The sequence below is a fragment of the Panicum virgatum genome, chromosome 7N (genome assembly GCF_016808335.1).
Source record: "Panicum virgatum strain AP13 chromosome 7N, P.virgatum_v5, whole genome shotgun sequence".
Classification (NCBI taxonomy): domain Eukaryota; kingdom Viridiplantae; phylum Streptophyta; class Magnoliopsida; order Poales; family Poaceae; genus Panicum; species Panicum virgatum.
In genome coordinates this window covers 16435964-16450928 of record NC_053151.1, presented here as the reverse complement: position 1 = coordinate 16450928, position 14965 = coordinate 16435964, and the positions used below count along the sequence as shown (strand labels likewise).

The 14965-nt window shown below is 46.0% G+C and overlaps 1 pseudogene; it reads right to left on the bottom strand.

The window, feature by feature from the left end:
• LOC120682936 overlaps positions 1-13098 on the bottom strand; it is a 32579-nt pseudogene extending 19481 nt beyond the window's left edge.
• Positions 13099-14965: the final 1867 nt, after the last annotated feature.

Genomic DNA, 14965 nt, shown 5'->3' with positions numbered 1-14965 from the left:
ATTCGGACACCACGCGAATACCGTCCGTGGGTCTAGCCTCCATCTGATGAAGAAATCCAGAAGGCTCTGAAGCACTGACTGTCACCTCCTGGCCATCAGATGCCGATAAGTGAACTGTCCGCTGAGCACAATCAATACGGACTCCCCATCTGGTAAGGGTCTCCATGCCCAGAATCACATCTATCCCCGAGGAGTCAATAACTATCAAGCCAGTGCGGAACTCTACCCCCTTTATGACAATACTAACTCTGGAGCATATAGAACATGTACGAATCTGACCCCCAGGTGAGGTAACTACCATAGCTGTCCTCATACAAGAAACCGGTATACCATGCTGCTCGGCAAATGACTTGGAAATGAAAGAATGGGTAGCACCGGTATCGAAAAGCACTGTAGCGGGGTGAGAGTTGACCATGAACGTACCAATAACCACGTTAGGAGCCTCGGCCGCTGACTCAGCCGTCACGTGGTTCACCCTGCCCTGTGCTGGCGCCCTGGGCTGAGTTGGGCGCCCCTGCTGTCCTGCCTGCACCTTCCGGGGGGCAAGTGTTGGCGTAGTGCCCCGGCTGGCCGCAGTGATAGCAGACGCGTGCAAGTGTCGAAGCCTGCTGTCCGGTAGGAGCTGCCGGACGTGGAGCCTGAGGTGCTGGCGGAGCTGGTGGAGCAGCACGAGCCGGAGGTGCCGGTAACCTCGGGCCCTGACCTGCCTGCTGCTGCTGTCGAGGCGGGTACTGCTGCGGCCTCGGCTGGTACTGCTGAGGAGGCCGGTACTGAGGCTGCTGGTACTGCTGGGGGTGCTGGAGTCGAGGACGAGTGTTGCTGCCGGAAGCAACGGGGACAATCTTCCTCTTCTTGTCCTCCATCTCCAGGTGCTTGCGCTCAGTGTTGAGCGCGCTGTCAACCAGATGGTTGAAGTCGTCGAAGCGGAGGTTGAGCAGCGCATACTGGAGGTAGTCCTCAAGACCCTCCATGAAGTGCTCCTGCTTCTTGCGGTCATCCGCAACATCGGCAGGGGCGTAGCGAGGCAGCTGAAGAAAGCGATCACGATACTCCGTGACTGACATAGTCCCCTGAATTCACAAAGACAGATAGATATCGGAAGATTAACTCAAGATTCATAAGGATAGAACAAGGGGGCATTAGCTCAAAAGAAAACGCTGAATGATTATACTTAAGATTACCTGCTTCAGTGCAAGGAACTCCTTCTGCTTCATCTTCATAACGCCCGCGGGGACGTTGTGGCTGCGGAAACGCTCCCTGAACTGGAGCCAAGTGAGAGACTCGCGGTCATGAACTGGGTGGGACTCCCACCAGTCCAAAGCTGCCCCTCGCAACTGTCCTGCTGCGTACAGAACTCTCTCCCGATCATCGCACTGGGCGATGTCCAGCTGACGCTCCACTGCACGGAGCCAGTCGTCAGCCTGAAGAGGGTCGGACGTGTGAGAAAATGTCGGCGGGTGACCCCTCAGGAACTCAGCACGCCTGTCGCGAGGCTGCGGCGGTGGAGGAGGCGGGGGCTGAGTGTGCGCCTGCTGAAGAGCCTGAACAGTGTTGTTCAGGGTAGCCATCATCTGCATCTGGAGCTGGAAGTACTGCTCCGGAGTCAAAGGTGGCGGCATCGGGATCCCGGTCCCCTGGGTATTCTGACCCTGGTTGTTCTGCCCCTGCTGGTCAGAACCACGCCTGGTGTTCACCATCTGATTTTGGACAAAAGATTTCACGAGTAAGGATATTGCAGGAATAAATTCAGATGGATATGATAACTCTTTGCGGAAAAAGACTCAGCCATGATAAAGTAGACAGGATAGAGTGGACTGTTTTACCCCCATCGATCTAACTCATTTTATAAATTAGTTAACTTTAACATAAGAGTGATTTTCTTTAAACAAATTTAAACTACTAAGCTATGCAATCAGTCAAAAATCCAAATCAAACATGTAGCACAATAACAAGCAGACAATTTTCACAACTTAGCCGAGTTTAGCAAAAGACTCGACTAACACAACGCGTCGCAGAACGTGCTATCGTATTATTATAAAAGGGTCACCTAGCTAATACTCATGGTGGTCAGATGACCGATTCAGGCCAAAATCTACGAAAACTATTCTTCAGAGAGAAAAAATCAAGGCAAGACGGGTAAAAAGTCATAGAAGTCAAGGGGTATAATAGTAAAATAGTTTCAGCAGGCAAGGATTGGAGAGAAGAAGTCCTAAAACTCGACCAGTTCTATCTAGGCTTCGTCCTACAGTCGATACGGCTCTGATACCACTCTGTAACACCCGGTTTATAAAAGGACATAAACCGAGCAATCATATACGTGCTAGGATCAAGTCACACGTATATACAACAGAATGAACAGTATATCACAGCACATATCACGAATAAGATATAATAAATCGAAATACGAATGTTATTTATTACAATAATGACAAATGTCTGATACAGCGGAAGCGAAGTACAAAAATACGATAAAGACTCTCCGAAGCTGAAGCAGGGCGCCACAGGGACGTCGACTGGGAGACGAACACCTAGAAGTCCTCGTAGTCCTGGTAGCGCTGGACGAACTCCCTCGTGTCGGCAGGAACTGAGCAGCAGTAGCGTAGCCAAGAGGAAAAAAAAGTAGAGAAGAGGCAAGAGTGAGTACACAACTTGTACTCAACAAGTATAACACAAACTATGAGGCTCTAGGCTGGCTGACTCAACTGCATTAGCTTTTAAGTGTTGGCAAAATTTTATTAAAGCTATTTACTACGAGTTGATGGATTACCATTAACCCAGTTACATAGTAATTAATCAAAATTAATTTATGATACTACTGAGAACCAAACCAAGGTAACCCCGAGAGGCACCTCCCTCGTCGGAAGGAGACAACCCCACTAATCAAAAGGAGGATCTGGGCCGCTCATAACCGTGAGCACGGCTAGTATACCAGTTTTACACTCTGCAGAGGTTGCACATCTTTACCCACAAGTCGTGAGCTACGCCAATTGTTCATCACACTTCCTTAGGTGAGATGACTAGCGACTCACTACGAGGCCTTTACAAAGAAACTCATTGGTAGGGAGTAACCGCGAGGGTGGATCAGCGACTATGGAGCAGGCCTAGTGGGCGTCAAGACACGAAGCACAGACGAGGCCACTCAGCACGAGGGCCATAGAAGCTTACCGCCCCTGCCCCGCAGGTAAGTTACTCCAAACCAAAAAGATCTAATTATTACGCCAAGTCTATCCCATTCTAGCCTTGTGGTAGCGCTGTTGTCCCAGGTTGTCGCTCTATGAACCGGTCCTTATGGAGAGTGGCCAACCAAGCACTAAGCACCGTACTGGCCCCCTAAACCATGTTTCTACAAAAACCATATTTTAACGAGACGTGAGCCACTCAAGCACGAAGCACAGAGGGCCACTCTCAGAATTAAGTTCAAGTAAACCATTAATCAAATTAATTAAAAAGGACCAGAGTATGTTATAGCGCAGCAACCTAGCACAACTAACCAAAATGCAACCCAAAGGCATATATAAAGGATATAAAGTGGCTAGGAAAGTCCTTATAGGCATACAGTATTAAAATGCAGTATGAAAATGTATTTAAAAGTGATGGGTTGTTCATGTTATACTTGCCTTCCTCGTACTGCTCCTGCTGCTGCTCAAAGTGCTCGAAAGACGGCTGCTCCGGGTACTAGTACTGGGGCTCCTTAGATGGATCAACGTCTACTCACGAACACATGGCCAAAACAATGCACAATAATAAGCATACAAGCAAACTCTAACAAAAGCTAAAGAACAGTACATCAATACAGAAAAACAGCACACTAAACTAGTCTAAAACTATTCTACGCGTTACAACGATCGCGTGGATATAAAGAAAAACAGGGTTCCAGGGACTTTTCTGCAAAAACCGAGGGCTAAAACGTAAAAACTAGAAAGTTTTAGGGTCTGACGTGCAAAAAGGCCTAGCCAGGACAGCGGGTTCTATTTTAAAGAAACTCAGGGTGCTAAGCGCTAAAAATAGGGCCTCTGCGTAAATATTTTTCTATACCGATGGAGCGCGGGTTGATTTCAAGGAAGGTGGGGGTCTCTTATGCAAAAAGATCGGCCGAACCGGTATCTTCGATTTCTAGCCGCAGGATTTAGATCTGGCGGCCTAGATCTAAAGTACCCTTGATCTAATCGCGGCCGCTTACTTCGGATCGGACGGTTCAAGAGGGTTTGGGTGTGGGGCGGCGGCGGAACGCGCCGGCCTGCCCTGTTCCGCGGCGGCGCCGCATAGGGCTCGCCGGAGTTCGTCGGATCCGACGTTTTGGGGCTAGATTTGGCATGCGGTTTGGCCTGGGAGGCAGTACGCCTCATGCGTAAACCACTGGGGCACTTAAAGAGGCGCTGCAGGGCTGGGAAGGGGACTCCCGCCGACACGGGCGGTTCGGCGGCGGTGGAGAAGCGCCGGCAAGCGTGGCCAGGGCACCTAGGGTGCGCTACAGGTTCTAATCGCTAGTGCAAAAGAAACAGGGAAGCAAAAGCATGCTCACCGAGGCTCTGAGCGGTAGGGAGCGTGGCGCAGGGGAGGTCGATGGCGTGAAACGGCGGCGGGTCGGCGCTGGTTTCGGGGAGAGGTCGATGAGGCGCAGCTCCGGGCCTCCTGGGTCGCACGGATCGACGAGTGATGGCACTGCGAAGCCAAGCAAGGGGTTAGGAAGGGCCGAGGACCACTGGCAGCGAGTAATTCCGGCGGCGGAGCTTCTCACCGGTGACGTGTCCCTGGCGGAATCCCGGCGTAGGCGCGACTCGGTCCGGGGCCAAGGAGCCCGAAGAGGATCCTGAGGTCGAGGCGGAGCCGGCGTGCGGCTCGGCCGGGGCTCCGGCGTGGCGGAGGGGCGTGGCCGCGGCGGCGCGGGCTCTGCTCCGGGCGGAGCAAGTTGTAGCGCGGCGGCGGCTAGGGTTTGCGTCGAGGCGGCTGCGGATGGAGGCTAGGATTACAGGGTGCGGGCGCCGTTTATAGAGCATCCCCGGTGATCCTGGGGAGGCGTGCCCCGGATGGAAGGCTCACCGGAAATCTCGGCTTGACGGGCGGGGTGTTGCTCTGCGAGGGAGAAAGAACTGTCAGGTGGGCCCGGGCGGTCAGCGAAGGCGGGGTTGGGCGAGCGGGAGCGGGCTGAGCGCATTGCGCGATGCGGGCCGAAGCGGAGCAGGCCGGGGCGCGTGTGTGTGGAGGAAGTGGGCCGAGCGGGTTGAGCCGGCTGGGCCTGACTGGGCTGAGGGGTTTGCTGGGTTTTTGGGCTGAAGGGAAAGAAGGAGATGGAGATGGGCCGGCTGGTTTGGGGCTGTTTTGAGATGGGTTTGGGTTTTGTTTTGGGTTCCTTTTCTATTTCTAATTCTAATTCAAACAAAGTTTGAATTCAAACCACAATCAAATAAAAGTATGCACCAGCATGAATGCAACACAAAATTAAACTATGATGAATTTTAATTATTTAAGGAACAAAAATTTAGATTGAATGCAAGTCTAACACAATAAACCTTAGAAAATTAAATAAAGCCAATTAAATTTATTGATAAATGCTGGAATTTAAATTAGGGTGTTACAAATGGTCATCTTAACAATCATATTAGTCCAAGTGTTGTGTGTCATCAATTGCCAAAACATTATATTGAAATATGGCATGAGAGACCATTTTCGCTACACGTGTGCAATAGTTTTATCACCTTGTTATACTCTGTGACCACAGTTTGTTGTGTCTCACAAATCTTTTCTGTTAGACCTTAACCCTTTAGTTAATCACAACTAGATCCCTGAAGCACCGTTTAGTCTATAGAATTGCCGTTTTAGTTCTGTTTTCTGCGTTTTTTGCGCTCTCATAACTGTAGTAGCGAGCCCTATCCTTTAGTACGTTCTTTTAAAGCCATTCTTTTGTTATGGTGTAATGTTCTTAGTTGCATCTTTTTGTTTGCTTTGTATGGTTGCTCGTTGATTGCTCCGAGTAGAAGGATCGCTGTTTGAAGATTGAAGATCAAGAGTTCCAAGTGAGCAAAAGCTGAAGAGCAGTAAGAGTAGATTTTCGTTGGAGAAAGGCAAGTGACCCTAACCATACTTCTATCTATGCTTTATTGAGTACTTGATTTAATTGGAACATGGAGAACCACCCAAGAAAACCGTACAACCACAATACTATATGGCTCTGGTCTCAGCTAAGTAATTAGATCAACTATATGTTGTGTTGGGGTTGTTCAGCTTGGTGGTTATGAGTTTGTGTTGTGGAGCGGGTGAAGGAAGCTGTGTCTTCTGAGCGACCGCAAAGGCAGGGACCAACACATACATATAGGGATTCTTCGGAAAGGCCTCGTGGCGTCCCTGTGCAATCACACCTCGAAAGTGTAGTATTGTGCCTAGCTAGCACATTGCGTGGTTGGGTTCAAAGTTCTTTGGAACTTTTACGCGAATTGTGGTGAAAGTGTACAACCTCTGCAGGGTGTAAAACTGATATATCAGATGTGCTCACGGTCAGGAGCGGCTTGGACCCTCACATGATTAATAAACTTAAAGATGGATTTAAATCACTTTCTGTTTATTTCTTGTGGCCTTGCTGAGTACCAACCATAAGTGTACTCACTCTTACTTACTGCTGCTCAGAAGGAGAAGGTGTGAGAAGTATTTTGAAGATGATGCTGAGTTCTAGGCATACGCAACCCCCAGTCGATTGCCTGTGAAGTTTGAAGCCATCATTTCCAGGATAAGTTGTATAACTCTGATAGTCTTTTAATTGTTTTATTTTCTCTTTTACGTGATACTGTTACTGATTATTCACTTATATTATCTCTATATGTATGAAACTTGATCCTGGCATACATATAGTTATGCATTCGGTTTTGTCCTTAAAACCGGGTGTGACAGAAGTGGTATCAGAGCTGTATCGACTGTAGGACGTAAACCTAGATAGCAATGGCCGTGTTCTAAGGTTTCTTTTGATATAAAATCTATTCCTGCTTATTCTTTGACCCCCTCCATTGAATATTCTCTCTCCTTAACTATTTTCTTCCCTCAGTCAGCATTGATAACTCACCTTCCTCACCTGACTCTCTTTTCATTTGCACTTCATTATTTTACAAATGTTAGATCTTCAATCCTTGTCTATTTATTTATTTTCCTATATCACTTCTTGATTTTGATCATACCTCCCCCTTGATGTATGATTTTCCAATTTCATCCAACTCACCTATTTTTGATATGCTGGTGAAATGGCTCCTTGAAATTCTTTTTAACTTACCTTTATGGATCTATCTTTCCTTTACTTTATTCACAATGTGCTTAGTGCCTCTCCTTTCTTTCCAAATAAATACCGCTCTGGATTCATCCCTTAATTTCTGATTCCAAAGTACCTCTTCTGATTCAAAAATACTTAGATGAATCGCGCCACGTATCCTAATGCATGTCCAAGTCATCTGAGATCCAAGTCATCTGAAGAATGGAGCTGCTAGTTCATCATGAGGAGTCAAGTTGAATTGAAAATAATACCACCTGCTCACATTCCTGCTCATGTTGGATGGAGAATTCAAAGCACTACCAAAGAATCAAGCTTGAGCCACATGGTGACACTATCACTACTACTGCAATCACGATGGTGAAGTCAACGCTAGACAAGATGAAGGAGGCATGTGTCATCAACAATGAAGCTGGAAGATATAACTATGCTTAGAAATACCCCTTCTAACTCTATTAACAACGTTTAGCATCGTTCTTTGACCATGTTGACTGGTGGAATTCGGTGTTTGCATGATGATACTTGGCTTTATGACCATGTCTGTTTCGCTTCTTTGTAATGATTGTTGGTGTGTTGTGGGTCTTCTACCTACAATGACATCAGTTGCCTAGATGGGTTCTTCTTTTATACCTCTCCCTCCTTGTTATCCTCTGTCTTTCTACCTAATCCTTTGGATGTCAAGAAGAAAGTTTATGGCAACACTGGCAGCAATAGTAGAAACCTCCCAGAGTCTACAATGATCGACAAATGAAAGAAACTGAAGACAAGAATGTTCTCTTCTCCTTGCTGATACCCTCATGTCTTTCTCCCCTCCATCTTTATTTATTTAGGTTGTGACCACCAAGAGCTGGTGAAAAGGATATCATGGACTCTGCCTTGTTAATTCAATCTTCCTTTATCCTTTATTCTCTCTACTGACCTTATCCCTACCACCCAACCAGATGGTGAGTCCCAGCAGAAAGGAGAATGAAGATCTCAACATTCCAGCACAAACTCCGGGAGTACAAGCAATGGTTTCAATCAGGGTCAATATCCAACAGCATGTCACAGAGCAAGCCTCATTTCCTAGGAATGACAACTCTGTTAGCAGTGATAATCAAGTCCCAACCGGTCTGCCAGCGTTTGATAAAGAGAAGTTATTAGCTATGCAAGCTTGTGTCTTACAAGGAAGTTTGCAGCCTAATATAGCATCACCTCATAGCATGGAGTTGACCAAAGCAAAGATCCCCACCGGACCAGTAAAGAGGCAAGTTGCTGAAGTATGGAACAATGAAAAGCATAAGAGGAACTATGAAGCACCAAAGCCACTGATAGAGGAACAACATGAGGTTAATAAGACTCTAGGAACATGTCAGTGTTGCGAGCATTATGGTCGTCTATGTCTCCAAGAAGATAGCTTAATGACAGCAGAAGCAAGACGACGTTACCATTCAGAGATCAGCAGAAAGTTATCTGCCCAGGATCCAGTCCTAGAAGAAGTCGTCCAAGATAGAGATAGTAATCAGACTATAAACCTCGAGGATTGGAGTATCTCTTTCAAAGAATTTCAGCCTAAAAGAAGCAAGCAGTCCAAGAAACAATTTAGTGGCGCAAGCCAAGAGAAGATGGAGTTACCACAACCCTTTACGGACAGAAGTATTCAACCCAGTTCCAACCAACTATAGCCTGAAGTGGTTCAACCTCCATATAACAACTCTATCAAGAAGAATCCTGCCGCACAAGCTATTCCACAAAGAGTGGAGGTAGAACATAAAGAAAGACGGGATGGACGTGTTAAAAGAGTAGTTTGCTTTTAAATGTGGTGAAAAGGGCCACTATGCCAACAGATGTTCCACAAAGCGAGGAAGCCAGGATGGGTATGCTAAAAGAATGTGTTCTGTATGTAGTAAAGAAGGGCACTATGCCAATGGATGTCCAACAAAGCGTAAGATGACTAGATCCCGTGACCTTGAATTATACTGCCTCAAGTGTGGAGAAGATGGACACCTTGCCAGTTGGTGTGAAAAAGAAAATGATAATTAACTCCATGACAGAAGTACATGAAGACTTGAGAGGTGATACAAGACACCCAAGTTAGAGAGAAGCAATCCATCTCTATTCTTTATTAAGGCACGAGTGAAGTATTCAACAAATGGACCAATGAAGCTGAGGAGAGAATTGATAGTTAAAGGTGGAATTAGATCGAGTGTCCATGAAGTGTTTTGTGTGAGTTACCGGGAATTAAGAAGCATACATTGTAAGGACGAATGACTGAAAAGAAAGTTAATATGTGTTGCATACTACCCACCTAAACCTTTATCTCATGCTAGCCTTGTGAATCTCGGGACGAGATTCCGTTTAAGGGGGTAGTTCTGTCACACCCTGAAATTTTTGGATTTCAGGCTGTGATAGAAATTAAAAAAATAAATAAAAAATTTTCTCATAGTTTTAAAATTTTCTCAATATTTACTTTTCTTCACAGGGAATTTAATACAGAAGAAAATGTATAATGGTTGTTTTCCAAAATTAAATAAGGTTGTTCTTCTGTGTTGCGTTCATGCCGCAATGCATTGTTTTATTGCTTATTGTTCAACTCGAGTTTAAATTCTCTTGAATTTAAATTTGAATTGAATGTGTTCGAGTTATTTTCAAAAATGGAAAACCCTTTCTTTCTACCTAAACCTTTTTCAGCCCAAACTGGCCCAACTCCCTTTCCTCATTCCCCTTTTCCTTTTCTTTCCCGCGGCCCAAAACCCCATCGCCGGCCCGTTACCATTTCTTTTCCTCAGGCCCAGCCCGTCCCGGCCTTCCCCTCCCTCAGCCCACCGACAGGCGGGGCCCGCCTGTCGGGGTCGCCCCTTACCTCCCGTGCCCGAGCCGGACTCCCGGTGGAGTCCGACCCGGCCACGCGTGCACCGCCGCGCCCTCTCTTGGCTCACACGCCAAGGCCCCAGCCCCGGCCTATAAAAGTGATCCTCGCGCACCCCTGGAACCCCAACTCGAGCCGTAGCTGCCGCCCAGTTCGCGCAAACCCTAGCCGTCGCCATTGACGAGCTTGAGCTCGGAGCCTGCCACCGCGCCGCCATTTTGCGTGATTGCCGCCGTCCCCAAGCCGTCCGAGAGCTTCGCGCCAAGGTTGTGGATCCCACAGGCTCCTTCTCTCCCTCTCTCTCACTCTGCTCCGCTCGGTCTTGTTCGCCGTCGCCGCCATCCGCCATGCGCCGCCGCGAGCTCCACTCCGCACGCTCTAGCTCTGCGCCACTGCCCTAGATGAGTTGCCTGCTCCGCGCGCTTTCCCCTAGTGCAAACCGCGCTCGAATCGAGCACCGAAGGACCAAATTTGGTCTACGCCGACGAGGCGCCGCCGCCCCTAGCTCGCCGCCGGTCGCTTGCGCCGCCGCCAGCCGCACCAACCCATCGTGGCCGTTAGATCGCGATCCGACGGACCGTATAAGATCTAACCCGAGTCAAACAAGCCTTATACCGGTCAACTGGGGAACTTTTACAAAAGAGACCCTCGGTTTCATGCAAATCAACCCGCGGTCCATGCTAGGTGAAAAGAATTTACAAACCAGTCCTTTCTTTTATGGTTTAACCCCTGAGCTTCTCAAAAATAGGACCCGCCATCCTTAGTGAGTTGTTTTGCAAGCTAGCCCCTGTAGTTTAGGTTTAATCTTGTTTTAGTCCCTAGTTTCTTTAGAGCTAGCCCCTGGAAGTTTAAATCTATCACAAACAAGTCCTTAGAAACTTGTTTTAGTCATATCTTTCACGTTTTAACTCCGTTTTCATCGATTCTCGCGCTCACGTGATCCTTGTGACGTGTGCAATAGCTTTATCACCTTGTTATACTCTGTGACCACACTTTGTTGTGTCTCACAAATCTTTTCTGTTAGACCATAACCCTTTAGTTAATCGCGACTAGATCCCTGAAGCACCGTTTAGTCTATAGAATCGTCATTTTAGTTCTGTTTTCCGTGTTTTTTGCGCTCTCGTAACCGTAGTAGCGAGCCCTATCCTTTAGTATGTTCTTTTAAAGCCTTTCTTTTGTTATGGTGTAATGTTCTTAGTTGTATTTTTTGTTTGCTTTGTATGGTTGCTCGTTGATTGCTCCGAGTAGAAGGATCGCTGTTTGAAGATTGAAGATCAAGAGTTCCAAGTGAGCAAAAGCTGAAGAGCAGTAAGAGTAGCTTTTTGTTGGAGAAAGGCAAGTGACCCTAACCATACTTCTATCTATGCTTTATTTACAAGAGTACTTGATTTAATTGGAACATGGAGAACCACCCAAGAAAACCGTACAACCACAATACTATATGGCTCTGGTCTTGGCTAAGTAATTAGATGAACTATATGTTGTGTTGGGGTTGTTCAGCTTGGTGGTTATGAGTTTGTGTTGTGGAGCGGGTGAAGGAAGCTGTGTCTTCTGAGGAACCGCAAAGGCAGGGACCAACACATACATATAAGGATTCTTCGGAAAGGCCTCGTAGCGCCCCTATGCAATCACACCACGGAAGTGTGGTATTGTGCCTAGCTAGCACATTGCGTGGTTGGGTTCAAAGTTCTTCGGAACTTTTACGCGAATTGTGTTGAAAGTGTACAACCTCTGCAGAGTGTAAAACTGATATATCAGTCGTGCTCACGGTCAGGAGCGGCTTGGACCCTCACATGATTAATAAACTTAAAGATGGATTTAAATCACTTTCTGGTTATTTCTTGTGGCCTTGCTGAGTACCAACCATAAGTGTACTCACCTTTACTTACTGCTGCTCAGAAGGAGAAGGTGTGAGAAGTATTTTGAAGATGATGCTGAGTTCTAGGCATATGCAACCCCTAGTCGATTGCCTGTGAAGTTTGAAGCCATCGTTTCCAGGATAAGCTGTATAACTCTGATAGTCTTTTAATTATTTTATTTTCTCTTTTACGTGATACTGTTACTGATTATTTACTTATAATGTCTCTATATGTATAAAATTTGATCCTGGCATACATATAGTTATGCATTCAATTTTGTCCTTAAAACCGGGTGTGACAGCCGCCCAGCGAAGCTCACGGCCGCCCGGTCACTGAAATTATTCAGGCAGCCATAGCAGATATCTTCTATCAGGTCTGGCGCGCACTGCGCCAAGAAGTAGAACGGAACACCATCCATGTCCATACGGATTGTGGCGTAGTGCCTGGGTGGTGAGAGAAAATTCCCTGCCATATTGTTCAGCACAGTCTCGAAGAACTTGGTGATGTTTGTAGCCTGGCGATTGGGATCCCAGCCAGGTAACATGGGTTCCGAGCTCATGTTCATCAGGACGAGCGCACCATCGACAACGGCCGAAGTGTTGACACGGTTGGCGGAATCCATGTTGAGGATGTCCTTGTTAGAGAAGCGGAGGTGGCACTTGTCGTAGAAGATGGTTGCATCCTTGCTGAGCCCGCACAGCTGTTTTGCACCCTTAAAAGGCGGCATCGACACAGTCTCTGCAGTCGGAGGTGTTCATATCGCCACGGCAGAGCGCGACGGCGTAGACAGTGTCCGGTGCGGCGCCGGTGGAGCCTTTGGCGAATAAACCACTGGACTCGCCACCTTCAACAAAGAGGCCCGATGACAGGCTATCGGGGTTGAATTGATACAAGCTGTTGGCCGTGTAGTTGCTTGTGCCGCAGATCTGCCAGGGTTGGGCGGCAACGGCCATAGGCGCGAAGCCAAGGACGAGCTGCAGGGCGATGAGAATCATATGGCTTCTGTCTAGCATTAAGGTAAGGCCGTAAGGCTTCCATCACTGATGCATATGCACCTTAAGTAGCGACGACCTGTGTGGAGAAGTCACTGCTATTGCTGCCATGGAAGTTGTTTGCCAACGACCAGGCTGAAAGTAAATGCATGGACCACTTGGAAAATTATAAGTTTGCTTGCTACCAGAAATGAAGTTTTCCAGAATCGACTGTGGTTTGTCTTTGCTCTCGTCACATCAATTTTGGTAGAACTAGACCATTTCAGATTTTTTTTTGCTTTTGCCACGAAAAGAGTCCATTTCATTAATTAGATATTACTCTTTGGTGGTATGTATATACAGCCTAGAGAATAATCTAACCATCTATTATTAGAAGTAAGGTTCCAAATGAAATGATATTTTAGACTTTGTACTAGTTTAAAAAAATATGAGACATTTGTGCTTTTTTCCATGATACCTTGATATTTTCTATACTTATTCAATGCTACCCATACAAAATATGAATATTAATCATCGGATATTTTTATATATACTTGTTCTTTTTTAATACTAGTGTAGCCTCGCATAAGATAATGTAAAAGTGCTCAAAACAATTACTTGTGACTTGTGATTAACCAACATATTTTCTTCCATGTAGAGTCCAATTTTCTTCTTTTGCGTTTAGGTGATGCCTTTCCTTTTCTTTGGTTGCTTGTACTGTTGTGTAACTTGTCCTCCTCCCCTCAGGTTATTGATTCTGGTTCTATGTGTAGCTTTAGATCTCTCCATCGCTGTTACTTTTGTTTACCTTTTCCTTTCTGTTAATTTAACACAACAACTGTCTTGCCATCTTTTCAAAAAAAAAAAAACAAGAATGTTGTGGAGCGTTGCATTTGAACGTTCAGACTAAACAAAATAAATGCATGGGTCGACACAGTTGTGGAATTGGAGAGAAAACTAAAGGGGGGCAAGATAAACATTCGTAGGTTCAAGAATTTGGCAATTTGTCCAAATTATTCGTTGTCAAGAAAATCATACAATGGCTAGCTATGACTATAATAGTTAATTATGCACAGGCAATACACAGAAGTGAATAGGAAGAAAAAGGTGTCATTAACACCTTGTCTTTCCTCATATGCCTTCAGGTAGTAAGAAAAAAGTATCTTTCTTTGAGGTTTTGCTTTAGAAGTGCAAGGATTTGGCCTCATTTCATCAAACAAATCCTATGATGTTTGACATATGAAATAAACTTGAAAATAATTTAGAGAAACAAAAATATGGCTTAGGGAAATAGGGCTTGCTTAATTATATTGGTTTCAGTTGGAGAAACAAAATATCAGAAGTAGGAGGGTTGGCCGTGATGTTTGCCCCCGTTTGCAGCCCATGGCTTGCCTGTCGTTGATGGCGCCATGGCAAGATTCCGGCGGTCTGCAGACCTCGGGCAGTGGGCAACCGAGCGTCGGCCGAGGTTTCGGCAGTGTCGGCATGTCGTGCGATTGGAATGAAACGTCGCGTGATTTTGGTACGCGAACATGTTCCTGACCACCTGTGTGCGTACGTGCGTTGTTGGGCATTGTACAAGTTACAATAATGCCAATTGGCAATTGGTCTTGGCCCTACTATCTTTGACGTGCTAATAAGTGCAGATTTAATTTATAGACTGATAATTAACATGGAATTGAGTGCTTCGTCTTGTGGGTTGTCGCATGAAGTTTGGTACAACTAAATTACTACACAAGTGCTTGAAGTGATGACTGATCGACCCATTGACTTCATCAAACCAAGCAAAGTTTCCTTCTTCATGAATTTTGGTACAACTAGACTGTTTCCAGTTACTACAGTAACACCAGTGCTTGTGTGTGACGAAATGATGATTGGTTTGACCCATTGACTTCATCAAACCAAACGAGCTTTAATTTCCTTGTTCAGATGTTGGTTACTCAGAACTAATGGAAGTAGCCATTTATCTCATAATGACAATTAATACCTTTTTCAAATCTATAACAATGGAATTTATGTTAAATATAATCTAAATTTG